This window comes from Gopherus evgoodei, chromosome 9 (assembly GCF_007399415.2).
Source record: "Gopherus evgoodei ecotype Sinaloan lineage chromosome 9, rGopEvg1_v1.p, whole genome shotgun sequence".
NCBI lineage: Eukaryota > Metazoa > Chordata > Testudines > Testudinidae > Gopherus > Gopherus evgoodei.
The window spans coordinates 79,885,208-79,904,817 of NC_044330.1; the positions used below are offsets into that span (position 1 = coordinate 79,885,208).

Sequence of the window (19,610 nt, forward strand, 5' to 3'; positions counted from 1 at the left end):
ACAAAGCAACTACCCAAACAAATGATCCACTGAAATTTTAGATTTGCAGCCAGTATAATACCTGAAATATCAATAAGTTTGCCTCTTTCATTTGACAAGGGTGATTTGAAATTAAAAGTATCCTTTGAGAGTTTGACTTTGTTCTTCACTGATGGATAATGGCCTTGATAGGTGACTTTCTTAAACTTATTTAAGAGCAGTTCATCTGCTTCAGACTAGACCTTCAAGATGAAATATCCTCAATTATCATAACTTTGGTTGCTTTGGGCTGGACCATATATTTATTTAAGTGTAACCCAGGCAGTTTACAATAAAGCAAATATAGACTAAGGCTCTGGATTGGACAGAGCACTTCAGCATGTGCACAAGATCTCATTGACTCCAGTGAGCTCTAAGCATGTGCCTCAGTCCTTTAAGAAATATGGAGCACTTGTGTAAGTGCTTTGCTGAATCAGGGCCTAAAAAAGAAACAAGATTAGTTCTATCATTGAAACTGGACTAAAAGTACAAAGAAAACCAGCATGTTGTGACCCAAATCTTCTGAATTAAATAAAAACAAAAGGTTGGGATGGGGGCTATTTTAGGAAGAGCCCGGATTATGAAAAGGAATGTAGTGTTATGTTACTAGAGCAGTAAATCGAGAAGTAAAGTGAGCTTTTTTCACTTTCCCAGAAAAACTTCTAAGTAAACCTACTCAAAAATACTAGGAATATCCTTGTTGAAATAAATTTTATAATAACTCTAAAAGCTTCATTCAGAAAAGCACCTAGGACATGTGTAGGTGGGAATGTTTTAAACCTTTTATTTTTTAAATGTTGAAATGGCAAATACCTTTATGAAATGCATACTTGCAAAGATGTTCTATAAACATTCAACTCCTAATACAGCTCCTAATATTATTCCTATGTAAATGGTAAAATGTTTAAGGATTAGATTAAAAAACTCTTGTAATAATTTTATTGGAATGTTGAAATAACATGAATTTAAAATATGTTAATCTCCTATTAATCACCAAATGATTAGAACATGTATTCCTGGAGAGGAGATGGAAGTTAAATATTGGTAAATTAATTAATTTGATTAAAATTCTTAATATTCATTAATTGGCCTATTTTAAGACAGCTCCTTGAATGGCAAATGGCTTCTTCCAAGTTACTGATTTAGATATTTTCTTCTATTTCATAGAATTTAATTAAATAGCTTTGCTCTATTATACACTGTCTGGTTGTTCTTGTTAATAACCAAGAAGAGCCACCTTTCCTTAAACAAAAGTATTTTGCCCATTCATAAATATTTTAAGTTATCTAAGGACAGACTAAGACTGGCTTCACAATAATTTTGGGAAATAAGACCTTGGTCTCCATTTAACAAAAGAAAAGTGCCCCAGCAAATGCAGGCTCACTCTCACAGGTGTAAACCCTGTTAAAAGCTCTGCACAGAGAGATGTACAGAAGACACTGTAATGGAAGTAACCAATTTGTCATTTGTGTGGGGGGGTTATGTTTTCTTTTTCTTTCTTTAATACGAAATAGCCATGGCTGTTAACTGTAATTATTTTTCTTTATCTCAGTCATGATGTCCCATGAGGTGGAACAGGAACAGAAAAGAACCCGTGACTAAAATACTGGGAGTCACACCTCTGAGATGGCCATTAGAGAAATAATTAGTAAGAGCTGGCTTACCATTCTTTGCTTCACTAAACTAAATTTTTAGTATTTTTAAAATAAAATTAATTGGCATTCAACAATTTAAAATTTCCCTTTTTTACCATATCCTCCCTACTGTTGCATGCTTCTGGTGTTGACAGTCAGATGCTTTTGGACCTCAGCAAGAGTAATGGTATATAGCAGCCAAGAGTTAAGAAAATGTGAAAATCCATAATTTATACAGAGTTTCAAACATCACTGAATCCCAAACCTTTCTCCCTGAGAAAGATGGCCTTTGATCTAATATCGTCTGTAGGCATAACAGGCTTTCTCAGTAAAATTCTTGTGAACTAGACATTCTAACTAAGGTAGACATTGTGTGGTTTAAGTGACATATTCAGCACATGGATTAAAAAACTGCTGTCTATAGCCACCTTTTCAGTGTTACTGCAGGGTGTGGTGACAGCTGAACAAATCTATATTTTTACTGTGGATGAACAAAAGGCATTTCCATTCATCAGTCAAGGGATTTACAGGCATAAGCAAGAATTATGACTGCTATTTTTGATAAAACACTTGATATAATTTTCAGGAGTGAAGAATAATCATTTAAGGGAAGTGTATTTAATAAGAGTGTGCATATGGTGTTACTTCCTTTTTTTGGTTGTGGTTATAAGAAAATGATTTAAGTAAGAAGACGAATGAATTACTATCCCAGTCCTTCACACTTCCTCTCTGCAGCCACATGCACAGCTGGCTAAACAAGGTTAAACACAAACTAAAAGAGGATATATTTATAGAAGCCCACTGTTAAAATATTGACGGCACGTTTGTTTTTTATTACTACTTCTATTTTCAGTAGTATATAATATTTCAGATCTAAAAAAAACTTTAGTGTATTATTGGATTAAGGTCACAACATCCTAAAGATATATATAGGTAAATATTTTTATTTTACAGATGTGGAATGGAAACCGAGTTTATTCTGCATCTTACATTGGGCAGTAGCTTATCTGCGTATAGCTGCACTGGTTTCAGTGGGACTACTAAAGGAACAAGAAGCTACTCAATGAGTTAGTAAGGTTGACAGATAAAGGCTGCAAGCAAATTTGAGCAAAAGCTTGTATACCAAGTTGATAGTAGCCAAGGAGAGAATACCATGATTTCTTACTGCACTAACCGCTGGGCCACCAGTCTTCCCACTTTCTGAATGCTGAGGCAAAATTAATCCATCTCTAGGCAGGCATTATCTAGTAATCACTCTGAGTATTCAACTATCCCCAGTTTATATATCTTGTTATGTTGAGGGTTTGGAAAAAACTCGCTAGAGCTGGTGGATATAACAAGTACCTGCCGTTCAGCAAAACGAGGGGCTGGTTTTCACAATGGAGCGATCGATGTGGCTGCAATCGATGCAGCAAGGGTCAATTAAGCAGGTCTACTTAAGACCCTCTAAATCGATGGCAGAGTGCTCTCCGGTCGACCCCGGTACTCCACCTCTCCAAAAAGAGTAAGGGAAGTCAACCAGAGAGCGTGTCCTGTCGACACTAGGGTAAGTTGACCTAAGCTACGTTGACTCCAGCTACATTATTCATGTAGCTGGAGTAGTGTAACTTATAAGTCGACTTACCCCAGTAGTGAAGACAAGCCCAAGGGAATAATTAAATGACACTTTTTTAAAAGATACCTGAAATAATAAGAGCGATCACCCAAAATACAGACGGTATGTAAGGCCGCTCAGGAACCTGAACCGTATGGATGGAAGGGTATTACTGTGGACTGAATGTAAAAGCAAGAGCAAAGGACTGATCTGAATTGGCAGAAACACCACAAAAGCATGGAGATAGGAGCAAAGGCCAAGATGCAGCCAGAGAAGCCCCTGAGTAGCAAGACCCTAACAAAATGCTTAGGGAGAGAGCTTTTGGGTAAATCGCAGCTGGAAAGAGGCTTGGGACTGCGAGCAAAGAAATTGCCTCCTGCTATTTGATCCCTACTCTCTTCAAGGAAACAAGATTTTATGTTCATTCTTTGTAAATAAACAGAATTGTATCAAAGAAATACCTGATTCCATCATCAATTTCTCCTCCGAATGGATACTATCTGCTAGACCTGTGGCTCTCAACCTTTTCAGACTACTATACTCCTTTCAGGAGTCTTGTGTATGCCTCAAGTTTCACCTCACTTAAAACTACTTGCTTACAAAATCAGACATAAAAATAGTAAAAAAGCCGTAGCACATTATTTCTGAAAAATCATTTACTTTCTCATTTTTCCATATAATTATAAAATAAATTGGAATATAAATATTGTACTTACATTTCATTGTATAGTATATAGAGCAGTAGTGGGCAACCTGTGGCCCGTCAGGGTAATCCGCTGGTGGGCCACGAGACAGTTTGTTTACATTGACCAGCCACAGGCTCAGACCTCTGCAGCTCCCCAGTGACTGCGGTCTGCCATTCCCAGCCAATGGGAGCTGCAGGAAGTGGTGGCCCGCATGTCCCTGCAGCCCGCACTGCTTCCGACAGCTCCCATTGGCTAGGAACAGCTAACCGCGGCCCCTGGGAGCTGCAGACGGCTGTGCCTGTGGACAGTCAATGTAAACACACTGTCTTGTGACCCGCCAGTGGATTACCCTGATAGGCTGTGTGTGGCTCATGGGCCATAGGTTTCCCACCACTGATATAGAGCAGCATAAAGAAGTCACTGTCTGTATGAAATTTTAGCTTGTACTGACTTCGCTAGTGCTTTTTATGTAGCCTGTTGTAAAACTAGGCAAGTATCTAAATGAGTTAAAGTATCCTTTGGAAGATAGCTGCCTGTCCCCAGGGATACTTGTAACCCTGGTTGAGAACCATTGTGCTAGATCCTGGATTTTGGCTAACTTCTCAAATCAAAAGGGGTAACAATATTATTAGTTTACTTACTGGGTCACCCATAAGTACTTTTAGGACATTTGCAGGTACAGGATATTTCATCTCTATTTCTAGACCGTAAAGTCATTCTGTATTAAATGGTTATACCCACAATGAATGGGAGGTGGCTGTGGAAGGGACAGAAACACTGTTCCCAATTTATTAGATTTCAATTAACATTAGTTGTAAAAGTTAAGATTTAGCTCTTGTTCCTTTTAGGTTCTATTTCTGACTTTGACAAAGCTGAGTTATTTTCTTTTAAAATTAAATTGTGGCTCTGGGGTCAATTATCCCTTCAAAAGGGATGATAAATCAATTTACTGAAATGCTGGGAATAAAGGTCTTTGAAGTTGCTTTATTTCATGAAACATTTTTTAGCAGAAACAAAAAAGCAACTCTTAGTGGTGTCCTGCTTCCTTATGTTAGCAACACAGCAGTTTGCAAATTGGAAATTAGCCTCTAAAATATTTATGGTTTTAACGTGGTCTACTGACAAATTTTTCTTTTTAAGAGCTTGTGACTTGTTTTAATAAAAAATGCTTCCCTCTTCCCTTTTAAAAGTATATTTAAAAAAAACTGTAATAAGCAAATAGACAAATGATTTCTTTTAGTTCATGAAAGACAGTGTGCACTACATTCAGCCACCCACAGCATATCGCTAACAGGAAATGTTTTGAAAAACCATCTCAGTGCTATTATGTTTATTATAAACCAGAAGACACAGAAAATTGGTTCACATCTTAAACATGAAAAGACAGACTCTTTAAAAAAAAATCTGAGCCAAGCTTCACAAACCAAACACCAAGTCATAAAGAATAAAGAGACATGAAAGAAAAACAGGATTACTGAGGAATTTTAACTAATGAGGGATTTTTAAAATTCAGTATAATACTTGACTAGAAACCACTGACTTGAATGATGATATTGAAAAAACAGTGAAACAATACATACAGATGCACTGAATTAACTGAAAACAAACCAGAGAAAGGAACAGCATCACAGCAATAAAAGATATATCAAATATTATATGTGAATTACGACATTTGCCACATTAGAAGTATACACTATATAGGCCATGGCCCAAACTACAGAAATGATAAATCAGATTATTTCAGCTCAATAGCACTAGGAACTGTCCTATTTCTCCACTTACTTACCTTGGCTGCATTGCTAGGGCTTACAAGTGCTAGCCACAGATGTGTTAGGCACATAGGTTGAAAATTCATCCATCATAATAAGGGCTACATTGGGAGCAGGTGGCTGAACAAGAGGCTTGCAGGGGAAATCCAAAGCCACTGTACACAATGGAATTAAGTTTCATTCCCGTTGCAATTGCCAGTGAGGAGAGGTATTTCACAGGAGTTCCATGAAGGGCTGCTGGGTACATGATTATGTATATCCAAATGTCCACTAATCCTCTATATAGATAGCACAGAATTATCCTGGCCCCCATTTCATAACAGAGAATGCAGAAGTGGCTGCAGAGGACGTCTGAGGGTATGTTTACACTACAAAATTAGGTCAAATTTATAGAAATTGATTTTTTAGAAATCATTTTTATACAGTTGATTAAAACCAGTAAGACCATTAATTCGGCGGAGTGCGTCCATAGTTCTGAGACTAGTGTCGACTTCCAGAGCATTGCACTGTGGTAGCTATCCCACAGTTCCCACAGTCTCTGCCACCCATTGGAATTCTGGGTTGAAATCCCAATGCCTGATTGGTCAAAAACACTGTCACAGGTGGTTCTGGGTATATGTCATCAGGCCCCCCCCTTCCTCCATCCCTCCATGAAAGCAACGGCAAACAATCATTTCTCGCCTTTTTTCCTGGGTTACCCTGGGTTACCCATGCAGACGCCATACTACAGCAAGCATGGAGCCCACTCAGTTCACCATCACTGTATGTCTCCTGGGTGTTGGCAGACGTGGTACTGCATTGCTACACAGCAGCAGCTCATTGCCTTTTGGCAGCAGAAGGCGCATTATGATTGGTAGCCATCGTTGTCGTCTCCTGAGTGTTCTTTTAGCCGACCTCAGTGAGGGCGGGCAGGGCACCTGGGCAGACATGGGCGCTTCTGGCAGACCTCGGTGAGGTCTGTCAGGAGCGCCTGGACATAAATGGGAGTGACTCCAGATCATTCTCTTTTTAAGTTTCGTCTCCTGGAGATTCTGTTCTGCCTGCAGTCGTACTGCACCGTCTTCTGGCAAGCAGCCAGGAGACAACGATGACTAGCAATCGTACTGCACTGTCTGCTGCCAGCCTAAGATGTATAAGAGAGATGGAGTGGATCAAAACAAGAGACAGACCAGATTTGTTTTGTATTCATTTGCTCCCTCCCTCCCTCCATGAAATCAACGGCCAACAATTGTTTTGGTGAGATCTGTCAGGGACACCTTGAAAAGTTTAATGGAGATTCAGTCCTACTTGGCATAGCAGGGGGAGGGATAGCTCAGGGGTTTGAGCATTGGCCTACTAAACCCAGGGTTGGGTTGTGAGTTCCCTTCTTGAGGGGGCCATTCTGTGTAACAGTTGTGTGTGTTTCTCCTTGATGTAAACCCACCCCCTTTGGTGATTTTAATTCCCTGTAAGCCATGTCATTAGTCAACCCTCCCTCAGTACTGCCGCGGGTCCCTGTTATAGCCTCTGTTCTTTATGCCCTTGGAGATTTTTTCAAATGTTTGGGCATTTCACTTTCTGGAACGGAGTTCTCACACCATGGATTCATCTCCCCATACAGCGATCAGATCTTGTACCTCTTGTTCGGTTTATGCTGGAGTTCTTTTGTGATTCTTGGACTCTACCATGGTTCTGCTCATGAGATCTGCACTCACCTGCAGATTGCCACGCTGGCCAAACAGGAAATGAGATTCAAAAGTTCATGGGCCTTTCCCTGTCTATCTGGCCAGTGCATCTGAGTTGAGAGCGCTGTCCAGAGCGGTCACAATGGAGCACTCTGGGATAGCTCCCGGAGGCCAATACAGTCGAATTGCGACCACACTACCCTACACTACCCCAAATTTGATCTGGCAAGGTCGATTTAAGTGCTAATCCCCTCGTTGGGGAAGGAGTACAGAAATCAATTTTAAGAGCCCTTTAGTCGAAAAAAACAGCTTTGTTGTGTGGACGGCTGCAGGGTTAAATTGATGTAACACTGCTAAATTCGACCTAAACTCTTAGTGTAGACAAGGGCTGAGTTAACCTAGGGTCTGTTTACACACTGGGGTATGTGTTATATCCCCCAAAAGCTCATATAGTTCTCTTACACAAAGTCTGTTTATTCTGCTTTTTCCATGATGAAAAGCAAGCTGGGCCTGGTACAAGCTTAGTGGTCTATGTTATGGCCATGGAAACCCTATATAGCTTGTATTTGTTTTGATTTCAACATCACTATTAGGTATTATTTGTATTATCATAGTGCCTATGAGCCCCAGGCCTGGACCAGGACTCTATTGTGTGAGGCGCAGTACAAGCACAGAACAAAAAGATAGACTGTAAATTCTTTGGGTCAAGGACTAAGTACATGACAAGAGACAACAGATGGATACAGACAAACAATGGGAGAATACAAGGGAACACAAACAATACTGGTCTGTATGTTAGGCAGTGGACTTAGTGCACCAGCAGCCTCCCTGTTGTCAAGCATTTTTTAGGCCTCATGGCAAAGGAGATCTTTAAGGAGAGTTTTGAAGGAGGATAGCGAATTAGTTTCGTGGAGTATTATGGGGAACTTTTTCCAAACGTGAGGGCCAGTGTGGGAGAAAACACGAAGGTGCTTGTTTGAAAGTTAGCAATGGAGGTGGACATCATAGGCTGATCAGAGGCAGGAATCAACATTTTGATATTGACATTAACTTCCTGATATCAGAATAGACCTGTTCTTGGCTGTTCTCTTCTTGAACTCAAACAAGTGCCTCTATCACAACTTCCTTTTCTTTCCCTTCCCAAATTCCTACCTCCCTTATTCTCCATCTACCTCTCACTTTCCTTCACTCTGCTCCTTCCCTCACTCCATTTCTGCTCCATTCCTTACTTTTCTTCTATTCAACTCTTCCAGTGCACTATTGTCCATTATCTTTCCATGCTCATGTGTTCATGCTCTCCACTACCTCCTGCACTCCCAAATAAAGTCCATTAACCACTTCAGTTCATTACACCATATTTTAAACTAAAGAAAACATAACTGTATTCACCATGGTATGTGCACAAAGGTAAGTACTGTAATGATCTTATCATTATAACTCCTTCTTCTGTGTCTCCAACACAGTTGTGTCTTTCCTACAAGTTCCCCTCTGAACCACTCAACTTTTGCATCCATCTTCTGTTCTGGCACACCAGCCTCTTTCTCCTTCTGTGGGCACACTGAGATGAACTAGACTTTAGAAAGGTAGAGAAGAAAAAGAGGTGAGGAGCTCATGGGCTAAGAGGAGAAAGAGAGGGAATCAGAATCTTTAGGGGATTGGAAAAGGGGATCTGCCAGGACAGAGAAGAGGGAAACTTCAGGGGCAGAGAAGAAGGGTGTGTTATAATTCAATCACAAGAATTCTTGTTCATCAAGCAGAATGAAAACAGCAGGCATAGAAAACTCTTGCACACTAATTCCTCATTTACCCAGCATTCCTATGTCCTGAGAGATTACCAAATTATTTTTCAAAATGACTGATATCAACCTTCAGCTTTCTTACTTCATTACTCAAAGTATTATGAATTCTTTCAGCTTTTCACACCTCACACAAGCACCTCGCTGTAATTAATTCTTCTCCCTGAGGATGCTGATAGTCATATTATTAAATATAATGTTTACTGAAAATAAAAAGATCATTTTGACCTTCTGTACTAAAAAGTACAATTGTGTCATCTCTGCGTAGCTAGCTATATATGTTCCTCCTTAAAAATTGAAAAATACTTCCTAAATGTTTTATGAACCATCCAAGGAAGACTGAAATTGGCCTGATACCATTAATTTCTTGACAGTACAATGGGATGCACATTAATGTGGTTTTACGTAAAAATACAGAAACTATTGTGAACTAGATACATTTCCAGTGAAAATGTCCCTTTTAGTTCTATGCTGAAACACAACGCCCTGAAAAGTCTCCCTTGAATATCAACATCTTTTTGCTTCTTTTACATCTTCCTCCATTTTCCTCATGGATTTGTCTCCCAAAACATTAAAAGCTAATGAAGAGAGTGAAAGCTTGTGGCATCACTTTGCAAAAACCTGCACTTGAAGCTGCAATTCCCCAGAGACAACAATGTGCTTTGCACAAAGGTTAGTTTGCTCCTAAACTTCTCTTTCTCTAAGGATGTACCTCACTTGAAGATGAAGCAGCAGCACAGATCACAGATTTTCTCCCATCATTTTGGATTTGCATGGTTAAGCATTAGATAATTTACCAAGATATTTCACATCTTCCAGCTCAGGTTGCTGTATGTACTGCTTTCTTCTATGGCATTAGTTAACTACAATTTGGACTCATTTTTCTACCTTGGTGAATACAGATGATATGTGATTTCTCATGCTGACATAGTGACAGATTTGAATATATCAAGTTTCATCAAGGGCAAATCTTATGAAAAGCTCCAAACAAAATGTTTTAGAGCACAGAATAAAAGTTTGAAATGAACATAGTTTAATGGCTAAACTTATTTAAAAAACTATAGAGTTTTTACACATGGGAAGGGGGTATGTAACATATCCTGTCCCTCAGGAAAAGACACACTGCCATGGTTTACTAAGTGTTTCCTCTCTATAAACAAGTTTCAACTTCAATTAAAGGGGCAGATCAAGCAAAGTGAGAGAAACCTGCCACCAAAAATTAAGCAGAAGCATTAAAAAAAGGGAGAGAAAGTACATAAACTAACCCAGCTGGATGGGTTTATTGATATGCTTGCTCTGTTATTTGAAGACTGATGCCTTCTGTATTATTTGAAGACAAGAATGATGCAAACCTAACCAAATCCTCTTCATTATGTATCCATCAGTAATCTAGATGGAACATCACTGTAATATCTAAGCAGCTCCACTTGGAATATATGCAAATTTAGGCCCTGAGCTTGCAGAGAGCTTTGCATAGGTAAATTGATCTGTCTGGGGAGAGCTCTTTGCAGCATTAAGGTCTTAAACCACACCTGCCCACACCTGAAGACTCAAAGAAACTACTCACAAAATATAATACCTATAAAAACCAAACTGTGATAGTCTGGTCAGAACACAGGCAACTGAAAAAAGAAGTTTTGTGTCTTCAATTTCTTGGGGCCAACTCAGATACAACTCCCTGAAAAAAGGAGTACAAGCATTAGACGATGCAATAAGTTCTAAATGAGGAATCAAAGCTGTCTTGAAGCAGGATCTAAAGTCCCAATGAAGAAGTAAAAAATGAGTAATTTTCTCACCTATGCTTCAGACTAATTAGAATTGAGATGGGAAGAAGACAGACTTAGCCAGGTATGGGGAAACACCTGTCTGTCCTCAGAACTAATTAATCCATCTCATTCTCTCCCTCTCAGCTCCTTTTGGCTGTTTTATATCCTCCCTAGCCCATTAGCAATGTGCTGCCAATTAGAGTAACTGGCATCCTTCCATACAGCTCTGGATGATCTATCTACTCATTAGTAAATGGCTCATGGGCACTCAGGTGATTCCCATCCCCACATAATCCAGGGTGCTTTTGTATACTCATCTTGTTCTCTGAAACAGGGTTTTCTTCCCTTTCTAATTAAGTCCTACGTGGTATCCATTCATTCTCAATTTTTCCCTTGAGGAAAACTGGTGGGGATGGCAAGAAGACAGGGACTCTTTGCAACATTAAGTCTTAAGAAAAATGAGAGAATTCATTATATTCAACTCCATTATCCTAGTGTTGTAATTCAGCTGCCAGAGTTTGTATGTGCATATGGTTTTCATTCAGTATGAGTTTTCATGACAAAAAACTGTGTGTCATTTAGGCTGACTTCATTGTAAGAGATACAGGATCTACTCCAGATACTAGTCATCACTTATAACCTTGCCAACTGCCTTAGATAACAAATAGCATTACCTCAGTATCTGTAGTATTCTCTATAGTATATGCTCAGAATTTAAGGTAAAACTGCAAAATAATGAGTAGCTTTATGCATTTAAGGTGAAAATGGAAATTTTATAACGGGCGATCACTGTAGGAGTTGGCTAGCATATGGAAGCCATACATGCTTTTCAGCAAACAGAAAGTTGACTGCTTGTTAACGCAGACTTTCTATTCAAGTTTTTACACCATGCCTATCACCATAATATCCGAGTATCCAGTATCTGAGACCCAGGGCCGGTGCTACCATTTAGGCAACCTAGGCAATGGCCTTGGGCGCCAGAATTTTGGGGAGGCGCTATTTTGCCGGGGGGGGGGGGACGGCACGCGGGTCCGGTGGACTTACCACAGTGATGCCGGTGGACGGTCCGCTGCTGGAAAGGCTCCGGTGGAGCTGCCACAGTCATTTCGGCAGATAGTGCGCTGGTCTAAAGGCTCCGGTGGACCTGCCGCACTGGAGCCTTTAGACCAGTGGACCCCCGCCGGCATCACTGCAGTAAGTTCACCGGGGCCGCAGGGGGAGGTGAAATGGCCATCCGCCTAGGGAGTCAGAAATCCTGGCGCCGCTCCTGCTGAGACCTCCCATAAGTGATGAGGGCATGCAATAAGGCATAGCTCGAGACTAACAAAATAGTCCATTAGAACAGCTACCTGATATTTTGAAAGTGGAAAACTATTGAGAAGGTAAAACTCACCACACCTAGTTAATACAGGAATGGGTTTTAAGAGATGCTGGGAGATGAGGATTTTGGTTATGTACATTAATTTATTTTTTTATTTCTATTTTCACCCCTTTTGGCCTGAGCAGCTAGCCAATATTCAGGTCTTTTTGCTGTTATGAGGAGAAATTGATGAGAGAGTCAAGTATTTCTTTGATGCAAACCTATTTTCTACAAAGAAGGTACACAAAGTCCTGTTTCCCTGAACACAGTCGAAATGAACAACAGGAGGCAGTTTCCATGCTCAAAATTCCTAGGCTCTTTTCAGCTGCCCCAAAGTAGCTCTCTCTCTTGGCTTCCTCCTAGAGCTATGTTACCAGTACTTTTCTAGATGTCTCCTGGATTTTCTGGCAACTCTCTCTTGGCTTTCTGATAATTTATGCTTCTATTCTGGATGTTTCTGACACACACAGACCCTACATTCTTAATCAGCCACCAGGGAAAACCTCTCCACCCAGATAATTCAGGTTCTGATCAACCCTGCATGTGGCTTAGTCTCTTGGGCATTGTTTTCTATTGTTTCAGACTATCTTACTCCAGAAAGGAGCTTACAGGCTTCTTACATTTTTCCTGAATAAAGGATGGCTAGTACCCCTCCCCCACCCTCAGCTTCAACAAGGTCTGTGATTGCCTATAGATCAAAATTTGCCTACTGGCAGCCACCAATGCACTCTAATATAATGCTATTATTATAATCAATGCACTCTAAAAAACCGCTCAAAAATAAACTTTGAGGAGAATATTTGTGGACTGACAACAATTTGTTGTTGAACCAGCACTTCACCAGCTCAGAGACCTCTTGCATAATACCCCTATATTAGCCCTACAGATTACCACTCACCATCAAATAATTCTACTATTTTACAAAAGTATATTTCATTGACTTAGCTTAGAGCACCATTGCCACTGTTGTATAGGTTGTCCAGTCTCCTGTTTACTTCAGTAAATATCTGCTCTTATTAGATCCAGGAACATGACATGGCAAACCATCTAAACTAGACTAAATTAAAGGTTTGGCATTGTCACAATGGGAACGTATCTCTTTTTATGTTCAGAGATTGTCCGTTCCTTTCTTATTACATCATATTGGCTACATAAAGTCAACCCCAAATAGCAGTCACTGAACAAATGAGCCAGGATCTGTCTCTGATTCTTAGGAGTGGATTTGGATAGGGAACCTTCTTCATAATGTTCTGCTATTCTTTAACATGTAAGTAGTCTTTAGTCTACAAAGTCTCCTTAGATAAGAGTCTCCTCTACTTTCCTTTATTTCTCACTGCTTCAGGACTTACAGTATATCTGATTAGATATATCAAACATCCACAATTAGTGGGATGGGGATATAGTGAAGGGAGTACTGAGGAAGAGAAAGTTGAGGAGTAGTCTGGTGTGATGGGAAGGTAGTTTGGTAAAGGAGACCCCTCAGGGGGCAGAGTTAAGGTTGTTGTGGGTGTTGAACAAGTGGTAATGGTAGGATGTATGCATGTGAGTGGAGGCTATGTACTGCCAGTAGAGGGTATTTATTTGCTTAACTTTTCATTTCCTTGTTTTTTAGTTCAGCGTCAAGCATATTGTGTGTGTGTTTAACAACGTTTGTGTGTATTTACACATATTCTCAGATACAAATACTATGTTAAGATGAAGTAAAGCTTGAGAGACTTTATCAGTAATTTAGAGTAAAATACATTAAAAGAGATGTTATAATTATCCCCAAACATTGCAGACCTAGTCAATTCAGAGTTAAGGCTACTCTTAAATGAATTATAGATATATTAAGTATAGAAATGCACAGTTAGGGCACCCAAGCAACATTAACTGTGCCCTGTATTGGTGCCATGCAATAACCATGCAATTATGATTGAGGCAATATTTGGTGTTTGTAGACCCAGATTAGTTTAAACTGATTTTTAGAAATATATTAGATTTTTTTTCTAAAGGTGTCAAAGTATAAAATTCACCTCCATTTTAACTATGGAGCCATAACTGGTGCTTCCATAATATATATTACACTTACACACAAACCCCTCTTTCATATTGTCCCTTTGATTTAGACTCTCTGCTCAAAGCCGACTGCAGCAGAAGAGCACATGGATCGGATAGAGACTTCTCTTAGAGGAGAGTCTGTTGACAGAGATTCTCTAGGTTTTAGTCAGGAGGTGAGGATGGAAGAGGATAAAGCAGGGGCCAGATCAGACAAGAAACATTCACATAAAAAAGAATCCGACACATCAGAAAAGAGCAGACAAATAAACAGTGACAAGTTTTTAAAGTGCTTGTACACAAAAGCTAGAAGTCTAAATAATAAGATGGTGAACTAGAGTGCCTTGTGATAAAGGAGGATATTGATATAATAGGCATCACAGAAACCTGGTGGAGTGAGGACAATTAATGGGACACAAACAATCCAGGGTACAAAATATATCGGAAGGACAGAAAAGGTCATGTGGGGGCAGGGGAGTGGCACTATATGTGAAAGAAAATGTAGAATCAAATGAAGTAAAAATCTTAAGTGAATCCACATGTTCCATAGAATCTCTATGGATAGTAATTTCATGCTCTAATAAGAATATAACGTTAGGGATCTATTATCTACCACCTGACCAGGACAGTGATAGTGATGACGAAATGCTAAGGGAGATTAGAGAGGCTATCAAAATAAGGAACTCAGTAGTGTGGGATTTCAGTTATCCCCATATTGACTGGGAACATGTCACCTCAGGATGAAATGCAGAGACAAAATTTCTTGATACTTTAAATGACTGCTTCTTGGAACAGCTGGTACAGGAACCCACAAGGGGAGAGGCAATTCTTGATTTAGTCCTAAGTGGAGCACAGGATCTGGTCCAAGAGGTAACTATAATGGGACTGCTTGGAAATAGGTTCAGCCGATCGTGGTTCCCACTGGATGCAGTTTGCTCCTCCAGGCCAATAGGGGCTGTGGGAAGCCGTGGCCAGCACTTCCCTCGGCCTGCGCCGCTATGAATCATGTCTTACTAATCTATTAGAGTTCTTTGAAGGGGTCAACAAACATGTGGACAAGGGGGATCCAGTGGACATAGTGTACTTAGATTTCCAGAAAGCCTTTGACAAGTTCCCTCACCAAAGGCTCTTACGTAAATTAATCTGTCAGTGGATAAGAGGAAAGATCCTTTCATGGATTGAGAACTAGTTAAAAGACAGGGAACAAAGGATAGGAATAAATGGTAAATTTTCAGAATGGAAAGGGGTAACTAGTGGTGTTCCCCAAAGGTCAGTCCTAGGACCAATCCTATTCAACTTATTCATAAATGATCTGGAGAAAGGTGTAAAAAGTGAGGTGGCAAAGTTTACAGATGATACTAAACTGCTCAAGATAGTTAAGACCAAAGTAGAGTGTGAAGAACTTCAAAAGATCTCACAAAACTAAGTGATTGAGCAACAAAATGACAAATGACACTTAATGTGGATAAAAGTAAAGTAATGCACTGTAATGCTTAAAACAGCCCAGGAGAGGGCTGTGGCTAGGGAAAGAAGCCTGGGCTGATTGGGAGAAAGCAGGCTCAGCTGTGGCCATGCCCCAATCAGGCCCAGCTGGCTCTTATAAGAGGCAGTGAGCCAGAAGCCCCCTCAGTCTCCCTCTGGCTGTAGAGGGAGACATGCCTGGCTGTAGAGAGCTAGACACAGGGTACCTGGGTGAAGCAGGGCTGCGGAAAGGCAGAGGAGCTGGGGAGCTCCTGCCTGGAAAGCCCCAGGCTGCGGCCTAGCATAAGGCCAAGAGGTACTGAGGGTTGGAGGGGGCAGCCCAGAGGTTGGCAAAGGCAGCGGGTCCAAACCCCTTTACCTATGATGAGTGGCTGATACTGCAGTCTGCCCCAGTGCACGGGGACTAGATGGAGATTGGGCAGTAGCCAAAACTGAGGCATAGCTGATTGGGGGTTCCCCAGGGTGGGGAGACCCAGATTGGTGGGGTACTGCTAAGGGGCAGCACCCTAGTTAAAAGGGCACTGGAGTCCACGGAGGGACATGGAGGGCCAAGAGGACAGGTGGATCACAGGCTTGAAGATGGTACTCCTGGCTGGAAGTGAGCTAATTCCCAGGAGTCACCAGCAGGAGGCGCTGCAGGGGTGAGTCCGCACATCTACATGCCCCTTGGGAAAAATAACCCCAACTATACATACAATATGATGGGGGCTAATTTAGCTACAACTAATCAGGAAAATGATCTTGGAGTCATAGTTCTCTGAAGACATCTACATAGTGTGCAGCGGCAGTCAAAAAAGCAAACCGGATGTTAGGAATCATTAAAAAGGGGATAGAGAATAAGATGGAGAATATCTTACTGCCCTTATACAAATCCATGGTCTGCCCACATCTTGAATACTGCATACAGATGTGGTCTCCTCATCTCAAAAAAGATATACTGATATTAGAAAAGGTTCAGAAAAGGGCAACTAAAATGATTAGGGATTTGGAATGGGTCTCATACGAGGAATGATTAAAGAGGCTAGGACTTTTCAGCTTGGAAAAGAGGAGACTAAAAGAGGATATGATAGTGGTATATAAAATATGAGTGATGTGGAGAAAGTGAATAATGAAAAGTTATTTACTTGTTCCCATAATATAAGAAGTAGGTGCCACCAAATGAAATTAATGGGCAGCAGGTTTAAAACAAATAAAAGGAAGTTCTTCTTCACACAGTGCACAGTCAGCTTGTGGAACTCCTTGCCTGAGGCAGTTGTGAAGGCTAGGAGTATAACAGGGTTTAAAAGAGAACTGAATAAATTCATGGAGGTTAAGTCCATTAATGACTATTAGCCAGGATGGGTAAGGAATGGTGTCCCTAGCCACTGTTTGTCAGAGGATGGTGATGGACTGCAGGAGAGAGATCAATTGATCATTACCTGTTAGGTTCACTCCCCCTGGGGCACCTGGCATTGGCCACTGTCGGTAGACAGGATACTGGGCTGGATGGACCTTTGGTCTGACCCAGTACTGCCATTCTTATGTTCTGCTTGACAAGCCTTATTTAGATCACTCCTAAGGACTAACTCTGCTATCTCACCTCTATGAAGATTATGTGTGGGGGAGAAAATATAATTAAAACATCATAACAGATCACCTCCCGAGTCACCATGTGATATTTCTGTGACATTAGCCCTCTCTCATGCCCTTCTTCCTTGTCTTAGATGACCCCCACTTCTTGTATCATGTCAAATTTAGACTGTATGCTCTTCAAGACAGGGTCCAAATCTTTGTTTTGTGAGGTCTCAAGTACAATTTTTGGAACTTGACAAGTAATAAATAAATTGAAAGTTATTCGTAATAATAATGAAGTATACTACTGGCAGTACTCCCATTAGCCTGAGTTAGATTCAGAGTTGCCAGAGTGCTGTTTGGTCTTTCTTAGTTTAAGAATTACAGGATTCATATGGAGAGAAAAGGTGGGTGAGGTAATATCTTTTATTAGACCAATTTCTGTTTTTGATAGAGACAAGCTTTTGAGATTATACAGAGCTCTTCTTTAGGTTGCTCTATGGAAACTCAGACTTGTCTCTCTCACCAGCAGAAATTGGTCTAATAAAAAATTATTACCTCACCCACCTTGTCTCTTTAATATTCTGGGTCCAATATGGTTATAACAACACTGCATATAGGACTCATACATCCAGTGTAGATTAGAACACTGTATAAATAAAGTACACCATACAGACTCTGTGATATCAATATCTTTCCAACAATGGAAACTGAGCTGCTGATAGGCCTCAGAAATTTGCCTTTTTTTTCAGCCAAGGTGCACTAATATTTTGTGTTTGTGAATATAAAGCTTATTTTAATGAAAAATCATTAACTAGTGAAGTGTTAGGGTCTGTAGTAGGTTACTTTACTATCATGAGGGAAGAGCTGAAACAAGTAGCAGGATTTGAAAACTTCATTAGTATCTCTTCCCCCACCACTTTCCCCCACTGATTATATCACAAACAAGTTGCTTACAGAGGAATTTTCTCTTTAGCCTTTTGTTTGTTAGAAAGCTGCTAATTTTACATTAACAAATGTATTTTAAATATAAAAGGCTTTTCTTCAAAAAATTCCAAAATGACAGAGATCATTTAAGCTTAGCATGATTCCCCTACACCCTATATTTTAGCTCTAAAATCTATTCTAATGTTAGTTGTCATAAAACTCAGTCTTTGGATTTAGCTTAATTATGCATTTTTAGGTCCAAGCAATTAAAAAACAATATACAATTAATCCATAAAATACAGAGTAATAGAAAATAGAGATGCAGAAGTCCAATTAGTTCATATGGTCTATCTCCCTACTAGCACACAGAACAGTACTTTACGACAGTTTTGTTCAGTCCAGTTTTAAATAACTCCAGCAATGAGGCTTTCACTACTTCCCTTGGGAGATTATCCGATGTTAGACTAAATCTCACGCCATTAGGAAAATTTTCCTGATACACTGTCAAAGGTTTCTTTTGCTCTTTTTCGTTGTATTAATTACTTGTTCTATTCCTTTCATCCACCCTAAATAATTCCTCCCTATTTTAGGAGCCAGTTTCTTCCCTTTAACAAGGGCGCCTGGATGGGGAAGAAGCTGGTTATAGCTGCCTGATTCTCAAGCTGCCCTGACCTCAGCTCTCATGCAGCTTTAAGACAACAGCTGGCTCTGCTTCCTAAGGGACCATGCATCAACTAAGAACTATCCTGCTGACACACCCTCTATGCTGTGGTAATAGGGGGGAGGCTGGTACAGGTGCGCAGTACACAAAGTGCTGTTATGGGTAAACAGTGAAAATTTAATCTTTAAACTACAATCTTCTTTGCTCTTTTGGATTTCTCTGACAATTCATTACTTAATGTCACATTAAAAATTAACCAATCCTGGGTAGAATTACACTGGTATGGGACAACATGCCACACTGGCCTTTGCCCTACTGTCTTCAGCTAATTATTAGCAGCATTTTTATTTTTCCAGTCTGAGCACTAGTAAGGCATAACTTCAATATTTGCTTTATAGAGTTTGAATACTGTTGTTCAGGGCTTTACACAGCTGTATGTCGGCAGAAAGTTTTATGACTGATGCTATTCTAAAGTATTAACTAACTGAACAGTGAGAGAGATGGTTCCTCATCAGTCATAATTCAAAAGGTCTATCACATTCATTAGGATTTCATGGCTGAAACCATGCTCCTTTCTGAAACCTTTAATTATAAATTATGAGATAAGCAACAAGTAGGAATTTGGAAGCTACAAATTTTTCTGATTTAGTCTTAATTATTGCAGG

At 40.1% G+C, this 19,610-nt stretch overlaps 1 protein-coding gene across 1 annotated transcript in view; it reads right to left on the bottom strand.

Annotated features, from left to right (window-relative positions):
* LOC115657916 (connector enhancer of kinase suppressor of ras 2-like) overlaps positions 1 to 19,610 on the bottom strand; it is a 521,635-nt gene that overhangs the window by 232,148 nt on the left and 269,877 nt on the right. The window lies entirely within an intron of this gene.